This window comes from Ambystoma mexicanum, chromosome 4p (genome assembly GCF_040938575.1).
Source record: "Ambystoma mexicanum isolate Mex_15411 chromosome 4p, UKY_AmexF1_1, whole genome shotgun sequence".
NCBI classification, from domain to species: domain Eukaryota; kingdom Metazoa; phylum Chordata; class Amphibia; order Caudata; family Ambystomatidae; genus Ambystoma; species Ambystoma mexicanum.
In genome coordinates, this window is record NC_090927.1 from 178040330 (window position 1) to 178057990 (window position 17661).

Here is a 17661-nt window from a genome sequence, read left to right on the forward strand (position 1 = left end):
TTAGTATTTGCCAGCTATACTGTTTTCTCAGTGTGTGCCATGTGGAAATGGTAATGTCTTTCTATGTGTTCGCACTTGAAGGTTTTTATGCTGAATACAAGTTGATTGACTGACTGTAGCATCATACTTATTGCCCAAGCAAAGGGAGGTCAGCCAAGCTTTATTCATTATCTTAAAAATATACAATAATATTTCAAACAATATATGTTAAACAATAAGATCAGCCCCTACATAGCTAGAGTGTTAATGTTTTACCTCCAATAAATAATAACAGAATATATTTTACTCTATAGTTATTGCCTCATAAAACATTTGAATAATCCTCTGTTTCAATATTTTGGATGCCGACACTGCAGAGAACAGGATATTTCAAGCTCATTTGGGGGGTGCACGGATCCGTGAGATTGCACATGCTCTCAGTTGAGCATCCAAGCCATGCTCCTCAGAGCCGCGTGTCTTCATTTTGATATCCATTACATTGCACATCTGCAATCATCAGGATGGTCTTTTTCAAATCTATCTCCTGCAAAATGCAGGAAGTTAGGCCTTCGGGCCTTCGGAGCAAATGTTCCAACCCAGACAGCTTTCCATACTTAACATCCCCCTCTTGCATTCCAGGCTTAAGGGTGACCCAAACCTCTTTGCTCAGTCTAAACTAGTTGCTGGGTTTCTGGGGTCCTGTACCCCACGACTGATTGCAGCATAAAGTTCCTTGAGTTTATGGGTCAGTGGGTGTAGCTGGCAGCGGGCGCTATAGGGGCTCACTATGTCTGCCTGAGCGATTCTTATCCCCTGCTTCTCTGATTTGATTGTAATATCCCTGTCCCAATCTCCCATGGCATGGGTCCACCCTCTCTAAGAGAATTATGTGCCATGTGTCGGTTCCTGTGAAAATGTAGCTTGTCCACCGGAAATGATAGTAAGGGGAATACTCCTGGATTCTCCAACTGTAAAATTCACATGAAGTTACAATCCCAATGCATGTAAAGAATACATTCTTCACTTGGTGCTATATTTTATAGTAACAAATACACAAATAACTCCTCCCCAGCTATGGGGTGTTCAGGGTAAGAACCTAACTGGAGAACTCCAATCTAAATAAACATGGAGTAAATACCAATTTGAATATAAATATGGTGTATTTCTTAGAGACAAATAAATAGCCAGTACCAACTTTGCATGTAACTTGCCCCAAAAGTGTAGGACCGTATGAGCAATTGTAAACCGTTTAAACTCCAGTCCCAGCAAATGTTTCTTATAATACTCAAATCCCCTCTACTTGCATTCCAAATGCTTAGAAATTAAAGATCTTTCTCAGTTATATTTACTTAAAGCTATATGAAAACAGCCACTGCACAATTCTATGCATATAACAAGTCACTTGTTACTGACTTAATAATACCTTTTTAATAGATTCTAAACACATGTAAGGCGAGACAACCAGACAATAAAAAACACTCCTTTACGGAAAAAGGCTCAGTGCACCTCTTTGCAAGGAAACCTAGATGCCACACGTTACTTACCCGTAACTGTTGTTCACCAGCATGGGTCTGGCATGGATTCACATGCTCATGGTTATTCCCTGTAGTTAGGCCGGGAATCCTTGGTAAGAAAAGAAAAGCAGTATTGCTTTAAAAGCTTGAATACTGCCTTACGCCTGATATCCAATCACTGAAGACCGGGTCAAACTGCACCCATCCAATGAGGGTCGTCTCCCTGAGTCCCGCCCCAGCGGCCATCTTCAGATTGGAAGCATGTGAGGTGCCAGTATGAACCCAGAAGAGCCACAGCAGGGATGGAGGGAGGGTTCACTTGTGAATCAATGCCAGACCCATGCTGGAGAACAACAGTTACAGGTAAGTAACTTGTTCCTTCTCCAGCATGGGGTCTGGCATGGATTCACATGCTCATGAATACGATTATACAGCAGTAACATGTACACAACCACGGGAGGTGGCAAGGCTCAACAGGAGTACAACACTTATCCCTGGAACTGACTCACTAAAGGAAAACAGGTTGCGCAGCACCACTAGTCCCACCGTGGAATCCCCGTCGACACAGTAGAATCTCATGAAGGTGTGCGTCGACCTCCACGTAGCAGCCCTGCACATATCCAGCAGGGGAACCCCACAGGAAACACTGTCGTAGCAGCGATGGCTCTGGTGGAGTGGGCTCTTGGCCGGCCTGGAAGGGGTCTGTCGGCCAGAAGATGATAGTGCATGATGCAGCTGGGGAGCCACCTGGATAGGGAGGTCTTGGACAGGGCCTTCCCCTGATTCACAGGACCAAAGCTCACAAAGAGTTGAGAAGTCTTCCTGAAATCTTTTGAGCGGGCCACAAAGAACTTCAAGGCAGGAGCAACGTCCAGCATATGCAGTGACCGTTCAGCAGTCGAAACAGGATTCGGGAAGAAGACTGGAAATACTAAAGATTTGTTAAGGTGGAAATCGGAGGGAACTTTCAGCATGAAGGCGGGGTGAGTGCAGAGCATCACCCTAGTAGGTTGCAATGATAAGCAGGGGGCTTTGCAGGAAAGAGCCTGCATTTCCCCGATCCGCCTGGCTGAAGTGATCGCTACCAGCCTTCCATGAATGAAACTTGAGAGGAGCACGATGTAAGTGCTCAAATGGAGGTTCCATGAGCTTTGTGAGGACAACATTGAGCTCCCACGCTGGGGCTGCAGCTTTCACTGGAGGGAAAGACCTAAAGAGAACTTGAATTTTTTGACCATTGTGTGAGACCATAACAATGGCTTTGTTAGTGAAAGGGTGTATTCTGAAAAGGCTGCCAGATGTACTGGGAAAATCCACCGGGTGTTTCACAACCTACTCCCAGGGGATCCCGTACTAAGGTGGCCAGGGAAATGCCATCGCTTTTTGATCCGGACCCTGGGGGTGGACGAGCGAGGGAGGATCACTCAGGTAAAGGGTCCTCGAGGAGTGGAGGAGAAGCACCCAATGGTGAGACATGGTATCCCCCTTTTCCAAAACCCATCTAACCCCTATCCCTGTTTATTTTATGGGAAACTACAGCTCCCATAATTCCTCCCCACTTTACATTGACAACACTACTGAGCTGATGAAGATGAAGAATGAAGCCAGAAAGATGACCTCTACTGATTTGCAATGGCTCTGTCCTGTAATGAGGCCAGGCAGAGTCAGGCACGTAATCCTGACTATACACACCTGCCACTTGTTAACACTCCCGATCTGGATAAAAGGTGGTGCACACAGACGCACGCTGAGCGAGGCTGGGTACAAGAAGGAAAAGCTCTTTCGGGGCTGATGCAAACCAATCGATGGAAGTTGGAAGGCCAAGGGGCTGATTGGCCGTTGGGAGATCTAAAGAGAGACAGGTGAGAATTCCACACTTTCGGGAAGCCGTAAGCGTTCTAAGGATGAGACAGAGTGAGCGAGAGAAAGAAACCTTCACGGTGCTTAGTAGCAACCTGCAACACTCATAGGTGATCAGCGTAGTTGGGGAGGAGCAGAGGAGGCGTTGATAACGGCCTTGACTGCTACATCAAGATCGATGGTGAAATAAGACCAATTAACACGACCAATGAGTTATCGAAAGGATCAAAAGCCTGTTTGTGCTTAAAGCAAAAGTAACTGTAACTCAAAAGAAGAAGGTTGCGGGTGTGCCAATGAAACGCATAATGGAAAGGACAATTTCGAATTGTAAAAGGAATTGATACAAAGTAACAGAGTGGTCCTGCAAAATGAACTGTGTGAACAGGAACCAAAAGGCAAGAAAGTAACTGCGATTCTGAAAGAAAGTTGAATGAGTGAAAAGCAAAGTATTGAACTCTTAATATGCCAGGAGGGCAAAGTATATGATCTTTGAAAGAGGCCAAGAGGGCAAAGCAAACCAAAAGAGATACCAAGAATGATTGGTGTTGCATATGAACTTTGAGAAATGCCAAGAGGGCAAAGTAAAGAGAATATGAAACTACAAATACCAGGAAGTATTGGTGTGTCATATGAATTCTTGAAAGAGGCCAAGAAGCCAAACTAAAGAGAATAAGAAACTACAAGTACCAAGAGGCAATGGTGTTGCAAGATGAGGAAGATTGTGGATTGCAGAATTGTGTAAAGAGAGGTTGAAGTGGTCATGCAGTGTTCTATGTAAAATCCTTGCAGCTTCAAAAGCCTTCAACAGAGAAAAGACACCCAAGACAAAGCATGGGCAAGGGAACCCCCACGAAGAGATACAGGCTCGAGCCCGGCAGAGGGAAGCCTGTGCAGAACTGTGTGATAAAGGGAAAGGAGAAACACATGCTTGAGCCGGGCAGAGGGAAGCCTGTGCAGAACTATGAGAAATTGAGAATGTGAATGTGAAAAGAGAGGCAGGTTTGAGCCTGGTGGAGGGAAGCCTGTGTTGAATTATGGGAAAGTAGTAGGTCAAAAGTAAAACTGTTTTTATGACAAGGCGGACAAAGCCTAAGGAAGTGATTGAACTACCAGAAGCTTGAAGCCCAACCCTGAACTGTTGAATTGTACCAGTAAGCCAAGGTGTGCAAGACTGAAAGAACTGTGCCACCCACCTATCCTCTTTAGGAAACTCTCTAGACGCTGTGGTGCTGAACGTGGGGAAGGGAGTTGTTATTTAAACCATTCTGACATTTCTTTTGAGACACAATTTTCCATTTGTACTCCCTTAACACATTTGTCATTTTGAGGAGGGAAAGGTTAGGTTTCTTTGGTATAGGCCTTTTTACTTTGACTAGACTGACTTGGAAGTGTTTGCAATTTGTTTAATGGTCAAGAGTACTCGCATTCTCGTTAGGAATTCTACCAACCCAACCAAAATATCAAATCAAGGTTTTCGAAACTTGTATCCATCGTGTCTGTGTCTATTATTGATACCATGCCTTCCTTACAGTACCTTGATGGAGGCGTGGGCCAAACCAGACTTGACCAGCGAGAGCAGATACAGCAAGAGCTGAGGAGCAGAGACATGCAGCGCTGCGATGCCCAGAGTCCTGCACCACACTGTGATGCGTTTCCATTTGTGACTGTAGCACAATAGAGTAGAGGGTGCTCTGGCCTTGGCAAAAACAGTTTTACATTCCACCGAAGGTCATAGTGGCCAAACTCTAAGACTGCAGGAGCCAGGCCGTGAAGTGCATTGACGCGGGATAGTGATGTAGGATGGATCCGCTTTCTCTGAAGAGCAGGTCGGGAAGAGGAGGCAGTCTGATGGCCGGCGCCACTGATAAGCGGAGCAGGCCGGGTACCATATATGGCGGAAGCCACGCTGGGGCGATGAGCATCATCTTGAAGAGGCTTAGCTTGAAGGCACGTAGTGGGAGGGGGATCGGAGGCAAAGCGTACAGAAATTGACCCTCCCATCTGAGTGAGAAGGTGTCCACCCAAGCTCCCCGGTTGAGGGAACCTGCTGGCGAACTGTTTGCATTTGGAGTTAGGTGCCGTGGTAAATAGATCGATCTCTGGACACCCCCATTGGTGGAACAGAAAGGGTACTTGGTCCTGCTGCAACTCCCATTCGTGATCGCAACGAAGCTCCCTGCTGAGGGCATCTGATTTGTTGTTTTTAAGACCTGCTAGGTGAAAGGGTACAAGGAACATGTTCTAAAGGATCACCCAGTGGCAATGGGTTTGCGCTTCCAATGACATAGCAGGGGATCGGGTACCACCCTGCTTCCTGATGTAGGACATTGTGGTGGTGTTGTCTGTGAAAATCCTCACCACTCGACCCTTCAGTAGAGGCAAGAACGACTTGAGGGCCCAGAACACGGCCCAAAGTTCCAGCACATTGAGGTGTAGATCATTTTCCTCTGCCAGCCAAAGGCCTCTGGCGTGGCACTGCCCAGTGTGGGCCCCTCATCCAACTAGCGAGGCATCCGTGGTGACTGTTGCCTGAAAGGGAGGGGTCCGGAATGGGGAACCCTGCGTAAGGTGCAAGCGCACCCCACACCATTGGATGACTTACCTGAATTCCAGGTTGAGCTTCAACTTGTCTGACGAATTGGCCGTGGCATGGTGCTACCTGCAATCCAGAAACTCTTAGAGTGGCCTCATCTGCAGCCCGCAGAACAGGATCAGATGTGTGCAGGAGGACATCATGCCCAGCAGCAACTCGATTGCTAGGATGGTTGCTGATTTGATGGTGGATAGACGATGCACCTTCCCCGGGATGGCCAGCATCCGCTCTTCCGAGAGGAAACCTAGAGACGCCACAGTGTCGAGACCTGTCCTCAGAAACAGAACGTCCTCTAATGGCGTTATGCAGGATTTCGGATAACTGATGGATAATGCGAGCTCTGTTAGCTGGCGTATGGTCTCCTGTGCGTTTTGCACTTGCTAGGCTCCGAGAACGTGATTGGATGAGACAGTCGTCTTGGTACGGGTAGACGTGTATGCCCTTGAGACGTAGATGTGCTGCTACTGGGGCCAAACACTTCATGAACACCCTTGGTGCTGACTTCAGGCCGAAGGGCAGTGCCTTGAACTAATAGTGATTCCCCAGAACTACGAAGCAGAGGAATTTTCAATGTTTTCTATGAATGAGGTTGTGAAAGTAGGAATCCTACTCTTCCTCCAGTTAGCCGAGTACTTGCTCCAACGTGGCCATCATTAACCTTTGGGACCTTAGGTATTTGTTGAGGCGTCGTAAGTTCAGGATTGGGCCCCACCACCCTCCCACTCCCTGAATTCTTTCAGACTAGAAAGTATCTTGGGTATGCTCTAGAGCCCTGCAGTCACAGCAGGACGGGTTCTATTGGGTTCTATTGCACCCTTTGCTGCCATGGCTCGCTCTCCCCAGAGCAGCTGTGCAGTGTGGTGTTCCTTCCACATTACAGGTGGAATACGAGAGCACTTACATTCGAATATCAACATTTGCCCTTGCTGCAGAATGTCCAGCACCCATTCCTCTGTGGTGATGTTTTTCCAGGCATCGATGAAATTTGACAGACGGTGTGCGAAAGTGGGTGCCCAGGCCCTGGGCCAAATCAGGTTGGTTGCGCATTTTCCTTCAGGTGTGTACTGAGCTGCAAGCCTGCATTGCAGACCTGAGACTGACCTCTGTATGATTACTGGGCCGTGGAGTGGGAAGGCTGATTGTAGGAAGTGGAGGACTATACATTTGAAGATCTTCCAAACATACTCCTGGAGGACCGAAAGGAAGAAAAGCGGCGCTGCTGCAGGGTTCCTATGTGTCATGCATTGGCCCTGGAAGCTACGGCAACGTTGGAAATACAAGTAATTCAGTCCTCTGTTATCTGTCTAGTCTTCCCCCAAGATGGCCGCCACCTCTATAAGGGTGGGCTGTTAAGCAGAAACCTGTGCAGTTCCCTCTGGGACCACTGCAAAAGATTTAGGACTACAGGTGTTTGGCAGTAAACCCACTTGGTAGCAGTCTGTACCACACAGATTCACTTGGTAGCTGTGGCTGAGCAGTCAGACTTCCCTCAAGAAGAGTTAGGCAGTATACAGAGTATTCACAATAGGTCAAGAGAACACAGTAGAACAAGTAAACGCTGACCAGGGCTTGGTGTAAAAGAGATATAATTATTTATTTAAAACCACATCTAGAAAAACACACAGGCACTAATACTAAGCAATTCAAAAACACGGTCACTAAAAGATATACACTCCCTTAAAAGAATATTAGACAAGTCTTAAGTAAAGCCCCACTTATTTTCAGACAGCGGTGAACGCTTAACGTAGATGGCACTCTAATAGTTCGTTTTTAAAAGGGAGAGAAGAGCAGAGAACAAGTTGAAACAGATCCCAACACTTTTACCAGAACATAACAAGCGAGGAAGGCAAAGTAAAACCGTTAAGTTAGAGTTCAAGAGGCTGGATCCACTTTCAGAGGATCCAAACGAAATGTGTCCAAGGTCACACGGTTGCAGTGCACAAAAGTCTTGTAAAGGTTCAAAAAGGAGTTGGACCAAAGAAAGGGACCAGTTAGAGGGTCAAGGCGGCCAGCCCAGTCCAGAAGGTTAAGGGGTTATTATTACCTTGTAGCAATCTTTAGAAAGGGAGGCCTGGCGGACACGGTACCTTAAAGTGGTGAGAACGCTCCAGCGGGGGCAGTTGTTCCTGGCAGCGGGTGCAAGTCGGTGCTTCGTCCGGGGGAAGAGGGGATCTCGTTGTGGAGGAAGACAGGAGTCCGTTGCACTGCCAGGGAAGAAACCAGCCGCGGAGTTTCTCAGGTACAAGGAACGGTCCGGTGATTCGCGGTTCAGTGGTGAGTGGCTATCCGGCCGCCGGGGTGCTTGGCACGGGCAGTTCGACCACAAACCGGGCTGGGGTGAGAAGAAAGGAAGGTAAACTGGTTGTGCCCACCAGTCAGGGGAAGAAGCCTCTCCAGCCGGGAGATCTTCTCTGTCGTCTCGAAGTTGTGAGTCGGTTCTGCAGGGCTCCACCGGTGGTGTTGTCGTGGTAGGTCGGCTCAGCTTCTCCCTCGTCAGATTCTCAGGTCCTGTGGCGACTTCTGAAGTTCCAGTCCCCAAAGCCCTGCTTTTATGCAGAAAACCCCCATTCACTCAGCCTAGCTGTCACTCAAACATGCTAAGTGGTGAGCCGGCCGGCTCACCACTTGGGCCAATTACACAAGAGTGCGACTTGAGTTACCAAGGTAACTCAGTCCAGGGTGCCTAAACCCCCTCCCACAGCCCCTGTGGTACCCAGACAGAGTGGCACCACTTTTGGAGGCTTCTGTGGAGAAGCCCGCCAAAAAGTGGAACAAAGGGCTCGGCTTGGGTTGGAGTCACAGAAGAGAACACAAACGCCATTTTAGAATCGAAATACCAACCGGTGGTATGTTCGAGGCTATGAGAATTAAATAATTAAAGTTGGTAGCCTCGAACAATGGGAAAATCCCATAGGAAAATATTTGCGATCGAATATGAAAAGTAGTTTCCACTGCCACCAGCCAAAACTCGATCAGGGGGGACGGAGACATGCCCCCTCGACTAACAGACCCCGGGGCAAACGAATCGCCCCGACCAGTACGTCCACAATATGATGGTTTGTACTGGTTTCTGTTAATAATTTGGGACTAGTAAAGCCAATGGTGACTTTACATGCCCTGGGAGACAGTAGTCAGTCCCAGGGTATGGAGTCTATGGTGGGGTGTCACTATGACACCCCTGTGTTACTGCACGGAGGGTGCTGTGTAACACACATAGGAAAGCCACATGAGACCCTACGGAGTAAAGGACCCCATAGCCCATAAAACACATTACCAGTCAAAGGAATACCATAAATCATGTCCAAGAGTGGGAGAAAAAGAGTCTCACTCTTGGCAGGAGGAAGAAAACAACGCCAGAAATCCAGCAAAGCTGCTGGGGGACTCACTAGGTTAGGAAATTCAGCCTAAAGAGAGAATTCTCCCTAACGTGGGCAGCGCCAATTCTTCCTTGCATTGCATCTGTTTTCTACCGTAGTAACGCTCGCCGGATCTCTAGCCCGGAGGTTCGGCTTTCCTTTATAGTTCTACCCTTTTGCCTTCTTTGTACCAGCAGTCCTGTGTTTTTCCCGCTCCTCTGCCTCGACGCATCTGAAGGCTTCCTTTTGACCTTCGGTTCCGGATTCCAGTCTGTTTACTTTTCGTACCTTGCCTGCCAGTGTTTGCACCTTCTTGCGCGTTAGTCATTTATTTTCTTTCTTTCTTTCCTTTTACAATTCTGACTCTGCTTATCAGACTATCTGAGCTGTCCTCGTGGTGTTCACTATATTCTGTACGCCGTCTCTCGGGCGTCGCTTCCCAGACTTCCCTGTCGCTTTCCTCTGCGCTCTGCGGTTTCCACTCTCTCTCTTTTTTCTCTTTGGTATCCACGGCGCTGTGTTGCATCACCTTTGGTGTACGAGTTTAGGTGTTTCTTGTCAGCTTCTGCACTATACATTCTATTCTTTTTGGTAGCATAACAGTCCTTCTTTTCTTGTGTCCCTACTTCCTCCAAGACTTCAGTACTCTTTGTTTACCTTTTGCCACGTTCTATCGTGGTGCAGTGAATACTTACCCATTCGTAGTAAACCTCTGGTCAATATCAGCAGAGCCCTCAAGTCCGGAAGTGCGAGTACTTCTTAAGGAGGGGAATTCCTCTGGCCTTGTTGTGACCATCGATCCCAGATGAAGGGAAGAAGAAGAACTTTTCCTCATCATCCTCCACTTAATCATCCTACCAGGGTTTTTTGTGCCAGATTGGCTTTTTCCCTGAACATTTGGGAGCTTGCTCCTTGGAGTCCCACTGGGCTTGGGTTGCACTTCAGGCCAAGGTGGATTCCGAGGGAGCTCGCCCTTATTTGCATCAAAACAAAAAGGAGAAGAAGGTTAAAGAACCTAGAAGACTCAGCAGAAAGAAGGACTCTGTGCCCTAGACAGCTCCGTAGAGGATACAGGTGAGGAGGAATCACAGGAGGGATTTGGAGAGTGTGACACTAGGGACCTGGCCGTCTCTGTGTCTGTTTTGATGGCCTGCAGCGTTTCATCCATTGCCTTTGCAGAGAGATTATCACTGTCGAAAGGCATATCCACTACCTTGGCCTGAACGTTAGGCCTAAAATGTGTAGCCTTCAGCCAACCTTGACGCTGGAGCACTACGCCATTCCCCATTTGGCAGAAGCCAGAATACATGGCATCCATCGCAACAGTGATTGCATGATCAAAGGCCTCCTCTCCATCCTGAAATAGTGCGAGAGTTTCTGTCCTTTTGTCATCCGGCAAGAGTTCCAGGAGTGAGACCAGTTTAAACCACAACTCCCTATAATACCGGGTCAGGATGGCTAGAGCGTTGGCAGCCTTGATGGTTGACACTGCAGTATATATGATGCGCTTTCCCGATGCATCTAGTTTCTTTCCTTCTTGGTCTGGCGGGACCATAGACCTGGAGGATGGATTTGCCGAAGTTTGCTCGCTGCGGCCAAAACTACTGAATCCGGAGATGGCTGCGAACTGAGACATTTGGGGGCCGAGTCCAGCACCCTGTTGTCATGGTGCGTGCTCCAAAACCCCTGGAACTGATGGGCCCACCCCATTCATTGACACCCAATAGGGCTTATCAAGCCCCAAAGGAGCGTCCCAGAACCTCCTGGACTCAGTCCTGGCGCCGTTGGCGCTAAGCTCATAAAATGGTTTGAACCATATGGACTACTTACTCAGCCTAATGAGGCTGAGCCTTTCTGCATATCCAGGGTGTGACCGAGGTACCTGAAAGGCAGGGTGTGGTAAAGGGACTATTTGCCTGGAACTACTTGCAAGGCTATTTAAGCCACACCCTGCAGGCAGAACACGCTTCGCGTTATTCTGCACTCCTGCAGCGTAACGCTCACCGTGTCTGCTCTGTCCTCGAGCTTCTAAAGCCACGCCCGTTCTGAGATTTCCATCCATCGGTGCCTGAAAGAAGAAAGAGACAAGAACAGGTGTTATTACAGCGACAAAGGCCTTACCTGCAATTTTTATCCACCGGTCTCATCTTCAGCTGATCTTCGGATCGCCGTCCTTGTTGGGGAGAGGGCATCCGCACAGGCCTCCAATACTCACCCGCGCATCTGCATTCCTCCGGAATACGTCGGAGCGGTTCTTCCGTCCATCATTCTGGGGCCGCGCCGCGCCTGCATAGAAAGAACAGAAAACAGCAGTTTAGTCGCGCACAAAACAAAAACGAACAATTATTCAGCCATCCAGCGCCACTCACCCGCGCTAATACTCACCTGGAGATAACCTGCCCAGCATCCTAGGAGAGTCAAATCTTCATCCAAACCTCCGTACGAATCTGCACCTGCAAGAAAGACAAAACACGTTTAAACCTTGGGAAATAAAGACATTGAGCACCTATACCAAGCATCCATTGGCATAGAGACTTACCTGCTCAATCCAGATATTCCAGACACAGCAACAGCCACTCTGGACCAGTGAAGTAACTGTGTCCGGGGAAAGACTGAGCTTACTGCGCCCCTGCTGAAAGTCAAGCAGGACGGAGAGCCAACCTCACAAAACTCAAAGGTGAGCCAGAAGAGGAGTTGGACATCAGGAGGTTGAAGGAGGTGGGACCAATCCAGCCCCCACTCAAAAGCTAATATCTTGTTTCAACATTGCAGACAAACGCCTCCTGGGGTGATAACAGGGGAGAGGACATCATAATACCACCAGAGCTACGACAGTGCAGACATCATTCGTACGGCTACGTGTTACGCCCCCATGGAGACCAGGTGAGCGTGACACCTGTATTTATTCTCAAGCCGGTCTTGCTTCGCTGGTGCGGCGCTTGGGGACTTCTTTAAGGCCAGGCCCTCTTCCTATACCTCGTCCAGCATCAGGACCGATAAAACGTCTTCCTGGATGAAACCCATTTGTGGTAGAGAAAGCCTTCCTTCCCCTTCTCCTCTGACACCAAATTAAATAGGGCAGATGCCCTCGCCATCATGGAATGGAATTACACATCTTCATCTGGAGGTGAAGCTATGGGGGTATCATCCGCACCTACTGGTTTACCATCGGCTGGGACAAATATCATCAAAGTCATCCGCGTCCATTGTGCCAGTGTCCGTGATTGTCGCTGTATCAGTGTGTGGTGCATCGCCTGGCGGTGTTGGGACAGGCGGTGGTGATTGTGGTGACGGTGGTCGCCTCAGGGTAGCCAAACGATGCCTGTGTGGAGGCCTTGTAGGGCTGTACGTAGGGCCGTTCCCTGACGGGTCGGCTATAGGTAGTAGATGCTGCTGCATCTCTGATAATAGAGAACTGAGCACTGTGAAGTTATCCTGGGACATATCTTTTGGAACTTGCGGAGGGGCCCTTGCGCCTGCCGTAGGAGCGCTGGTGTGCCTCAACTGGCTTGTGCACCTTGTCGAACTCATGCCTATAGGGCTGTAGGCACCTGCATCCAGTCAATCATGCTGTGTGTCATTGTCGGAGCTAGTATAAACGGCCGAAGGACCAAATGAGTTCTCTGTGTGTCCTACCAACCCGTGAAAGACATCCACCGGGGGAAACTGGTCTCCTGGCCTAGCCACTTCCCTCGGGATACAGACATGACCGGCGCTTTTACCGACTGGTTATTGGCGGTTGACAAAGCAGTAGTCATGGTCGGAGTGGTCGTGGGCCTTGGAGGCAGCCAAACCCTTGCCGCAGGTTTTGATAGCGGCTTTTCCTTGTTCATCGACGAGGTGGCCATCGACGAGGTGGCCGGCGATTAAGCAGTTGTCGAGGAGGGGGGCCGTCGAAGAGGTGGCCATTGACGAGGTAGCCATTGATGGAGCGGCCGTTGACGATAATGAGCCTACTGCAGCCAATGACGAAGCAACCATCGATGGTGGTCTGGTCGACGTAGTCATAGACAAAGGCCTTGTAGTGGTGACGAAGTCATTGGAGGGGGTTTCGACGAGAGCTTCGAAGACGTTTCCTTTCGGGAGTACTTCTTCAGTTTCTCCCATTACAAAACACTGGCAAGCTCTCCGTAGATGGGCAAGGCGACAGAGAGCACATGTGCCCTGTGCTAGGTCCCACATCAGCGGCGTCTCTAGCTAGACCAACTGCTCCGGGGGTACCTCCTTGGCCGATCTGGACCTCTTACCAGGTGGAGAGCGCTCTGGAGTGCAGCCCAATCTGGGCTTCACCTGAGCGTGCCCGGAGGCAATGCCAGGGGCCCTGTCCTCCTCCAACCATACCACCAACCATTGGTAGCGGTCCCTCTAGGCTTCGGCCAGAAAACATTGCCAGATGTGTGCTTGTCCTCAACGCAGATGTTCCTCAAGCTACACCGGGAGCAGAGCCTGAAGAGAACTCTCCTGCCTTCTTCCGACATGGCGAGGCACGAAGTAGGCCTTGTTAGGCCTTTCCACGTTGACACATAGTGTAGACGTTGAAACTTAACTGGCAACGGATCCCCGTTACCCGAGCTGACTAGTCGTCAACGGTCTTTACAATTTTCACAAAATCATATATTTTCTGTTGAAAAAACTGAACATTTATAAAAAAAAGATCGAAGAGCAAAACTCGACGACTCCCTGCACTGAAACGTGCAGTAAAAATCGAAAGATGGCCACCGGGGATGGGACTCAGGGAGATGGCCGTCATTGGATGGGTGCAGTATGACCCAGTCTTTAGTGATTGGATATCAGGCGAAAGGCAGTATGATATGATATGATAATAATAATAATTTGGCATTTATAGAGCACTACAAACCCTCGGGTATCTGAGCGCTGCTTATTATTACCCACGGTGTGTGGTGCTCATATATCGACCTCGGAAGGATGAAAGGCTGAGTTTGGCCCCGCCGGGATTCAAACCTGCGTCAGCAAGCACTACACGGATGTCAAAGCGAGCGCTCTACTCGCTGTGCCACTTGACCGGCACAGTCATGGGTTATTTATAATGCACTTAATACCCAGAGGCTCCTAAGCGCGGATCCGGGGATCGAACCTGCGTTGCTCCGTGTCGTCTTGCTTCCAAGGCGAGCACGTTGCTCCTGAGCTATCCTCCCGAAACAGTATTCAAGCTTTTAAAGCAATACTGCTTTTCTTTTCCTACCGAAGATTCCCAGCCTGACAACAGGGAATATTCATGAGCATGTGAATCCATGCCAGACTCCTTGCAGGAGAATTATTTTATATACAAATAGGTAAAATGTGGTAGTTGGTCCCAAACTGACACAGAGCTCTCGGTTAGTACAAAAGAAGTACAAGGTTATAAGGAAAGAAATTGTCACTCATGACAAACAAAATACCGTGTTAATCCCCTACTCTCATTGGCTACCACCTATATACATACTACCAGTCCCACATAGTCCCTTGACTGATTGGCCACCTCCTAATCTACCCTGGCTCTCGACACATGGCTCCCCTAGTCCGTCCCCTTGGTGTCCAGCTACTGGATTGGTGAGCTACCTTAGACCTTACCCACCCCATTGGACTAATCATGTGGTGTGTGCCTGGTCATTAGCATGAGTGTAATAATGTGCCTCTCTTGATAGCAGACACGCAGGCTTCCCAGCCCCGGCACAGGACTAGATTTGTTGGCATCACCTCTTGCTCCTTGTATCACCAATCACGGACTGTTCTGCTCCTTGATCCTCCCTTATCAGCTACCCACCCGTGGTACACCTCCTTTTCCCCTCTAGGACCATATAAGTTGGCCTAATTCTGATTGATTTAGGTACTCTATGGCAGTTCAAATAGGATGACCATTATTCTGGGGGGCACTAGTGTCCTAAAGAGACCAAGCATTTTGGCAGTTTGAGATCTCTAATCTGGCTCCCATGGGTTTGTCCTTCAGGACGGGCGTACCCGTACCCTTGCTCTGACGTTCACATTCCATTCTGGTTTTGCAGGCCTACTGCTTGATGCAATTAAACCATTATCTGCTCAGCGTACCCGTACCCTTGCTCTGACATTCACATTCCATTCTGGTTTTGCAGGCCTACTGCTTGATGCAATTAAACCATTATCTGCTCAGCGTAAATGACGTTATTCTCAGTTTCAATACTGGGGCTTGGGAAAGAGAAAATGATTCAAGCTCTTCCATGTGCCTCGCTACTACACCTCCAACAGAGAATACAAAATGCTAGTCCTCACTTCTTTTTTTTTTTCAAATCTCTTTATTAGCATGTCGTTAAAGTAAATCACAGAACAGTCAACTACAGAAAGGAATAGTTATCCAGAGAACACAAATCAAAATCTCATAATGAAATAACATATCAATAAGCAAACAACATAATCAAATAATCCCCCCGACATCCTCAGAAACTTTTAATTTATGTAAACAATAAAAGAGCAAAATACAACAGTTAATTAAAGTCATTCAACATAGAACACACACACAAACACCAACAACACATAGACATCAAACAAAACTCCCAAAAAAAAAACCCTCCTTTTATTAGTTATTTGTCTTCCTTTTTTCACTTCATACCCCATTTTCTTTTTCTTCCTTACCCCCTACCTCTGTATCATCTCTACCCACAACTCATACAAATCCATAGCCTACATAGTCAATCATACAAGGCATTGAATGGACCCCAAATGAGGCTGCATACCTCTTCTTTGTCTCTCATTCTAAAGGAAAGCTTTTCAAAATTTGATAAGGTGCACAAATCAACTAACCAATCCTCCACTGTAGGTTTCTTCCTAGTTTACCAAACCCGAAGGATCAGTTTCATGGCCACCAATAAAGCCTTATTTATCCAACCACCATATTTCAAAGAACGCCTACACCTACATCGACGTAAAAATAAGATGATGCTCCCACCCGATCTCTGTAAACCTACATCTAAAATTAAATCAATCCTATCAATCACATCAACCCAGAAATCCCGAACTCTAGAGCAATCCCAGAGAAGGTGTATAAGGGTACTAACTTCCTTTCCACATCCCCAACATAGATTATCAGCTTGTAGCCCTAGTTTAAACATTTTAACTGGTGTCCAGTATACCTTACCCACCACTTTCTGCCTAATCAGACGCAAGTTCAAATCCGTACCCACATTGGCCTAAGAATATCCTTCCATTCCCCGTCTGTAAAATATATATTTAGATATCCGACCACACCAATCTCAACTTATACCATGCCTCAACATGTTTATTTTCCAATTGCATAAAATTCATGTATGTACGCACTGAATACTCTTGGCCTGTAAGCAATTGACACAGTGCAGGATTGGTTTCTAATGAAACACCAATCATTCTTTGCCTAAGACAAATCAGGGAGCTCAGGTCGTCATATTTTTGTCTCTCTCGTTCATGCAACCCATATTTCCTCTGTATGTCTTCAAATGTCAAAAGATGATCACCATCTAACATATCACCTACTGTTAAAATCCCCTTCCGAACCCAAGTCTGCCAAATCAAACATCTGTCGTTCAATTGTAAGACCACATTATGCCAAAGAGAAGCATCTTTACTAAAACCATATGACTGGCCATTCTCTCCAAACCACCCCCGCAAGGTCTGCCTGGTTGCCACTATACACTTCAACTTCAATCTATTAACCGACATATTGCCCATAGTATAAAGGCTATTCAAATGATAAGGACTGCACATCCCTTTCTCCATGCGTAGCCAGATAGCACCTGCGAAGTCATCAGTCGTATAATAATAAGTACCCTTCTTAAGCAGAAACGCCTTACAGTATTTATACAAGTCAGCATATCCAAAACCACCTCCATCCACACTTTGCATCAACATAAATCTAGGGATCTGCAGCCTTTTACCCAGCCCCCACAAGAAACATTAAAACAGCTTCTCAATCTGCAAAATCTGTTTTTTGGAAATTAAGAATGAAATTGACTGAAATGTATATAACACTTTCGGCAATAAAATCATCTTTATTGCATTTATCTTAGCTCATAATGACAAATGAAGTCTTTCCCATCGTCTTATTGGATACACAATTTTGTCTACGAGTTTATCAATATTATATTGCATAATTTTCCTCAAATCCCCAATGATATATATACCAAGATACTGAATACAAACAGGGGACCATTTGCAATTCCAAACCTTCAAAATATCCTTACTACATTCATTAGACAATGGGAATATCTTAGTATTGTCCCAGTTTATTTTATAACCCGAAATAGCACCCACTTCCTTAAACATCTGTTTCAGAACCAATCCACACTGTTCAGGATTAGACAGCAGGACCACCATATCATCAGCATAAGATAAAACCTTAGCTTCCACACCCCCA

The 17661-nt window shown here is 47.4% G+C and overlaps 1 protein-coding gene across 1 annotated transcript in view; it reads right to left on the reverse strand.

The window, feature by feature from the left end:
• Window positions 1–17661, reverse strand: part of EPHX2 (epoxide hydrolase 2) — a 1142911-nt gene that overhangs the window by 868941 nt on the left and 256309 nt on the right. The window lies entirely within an intron of this gene.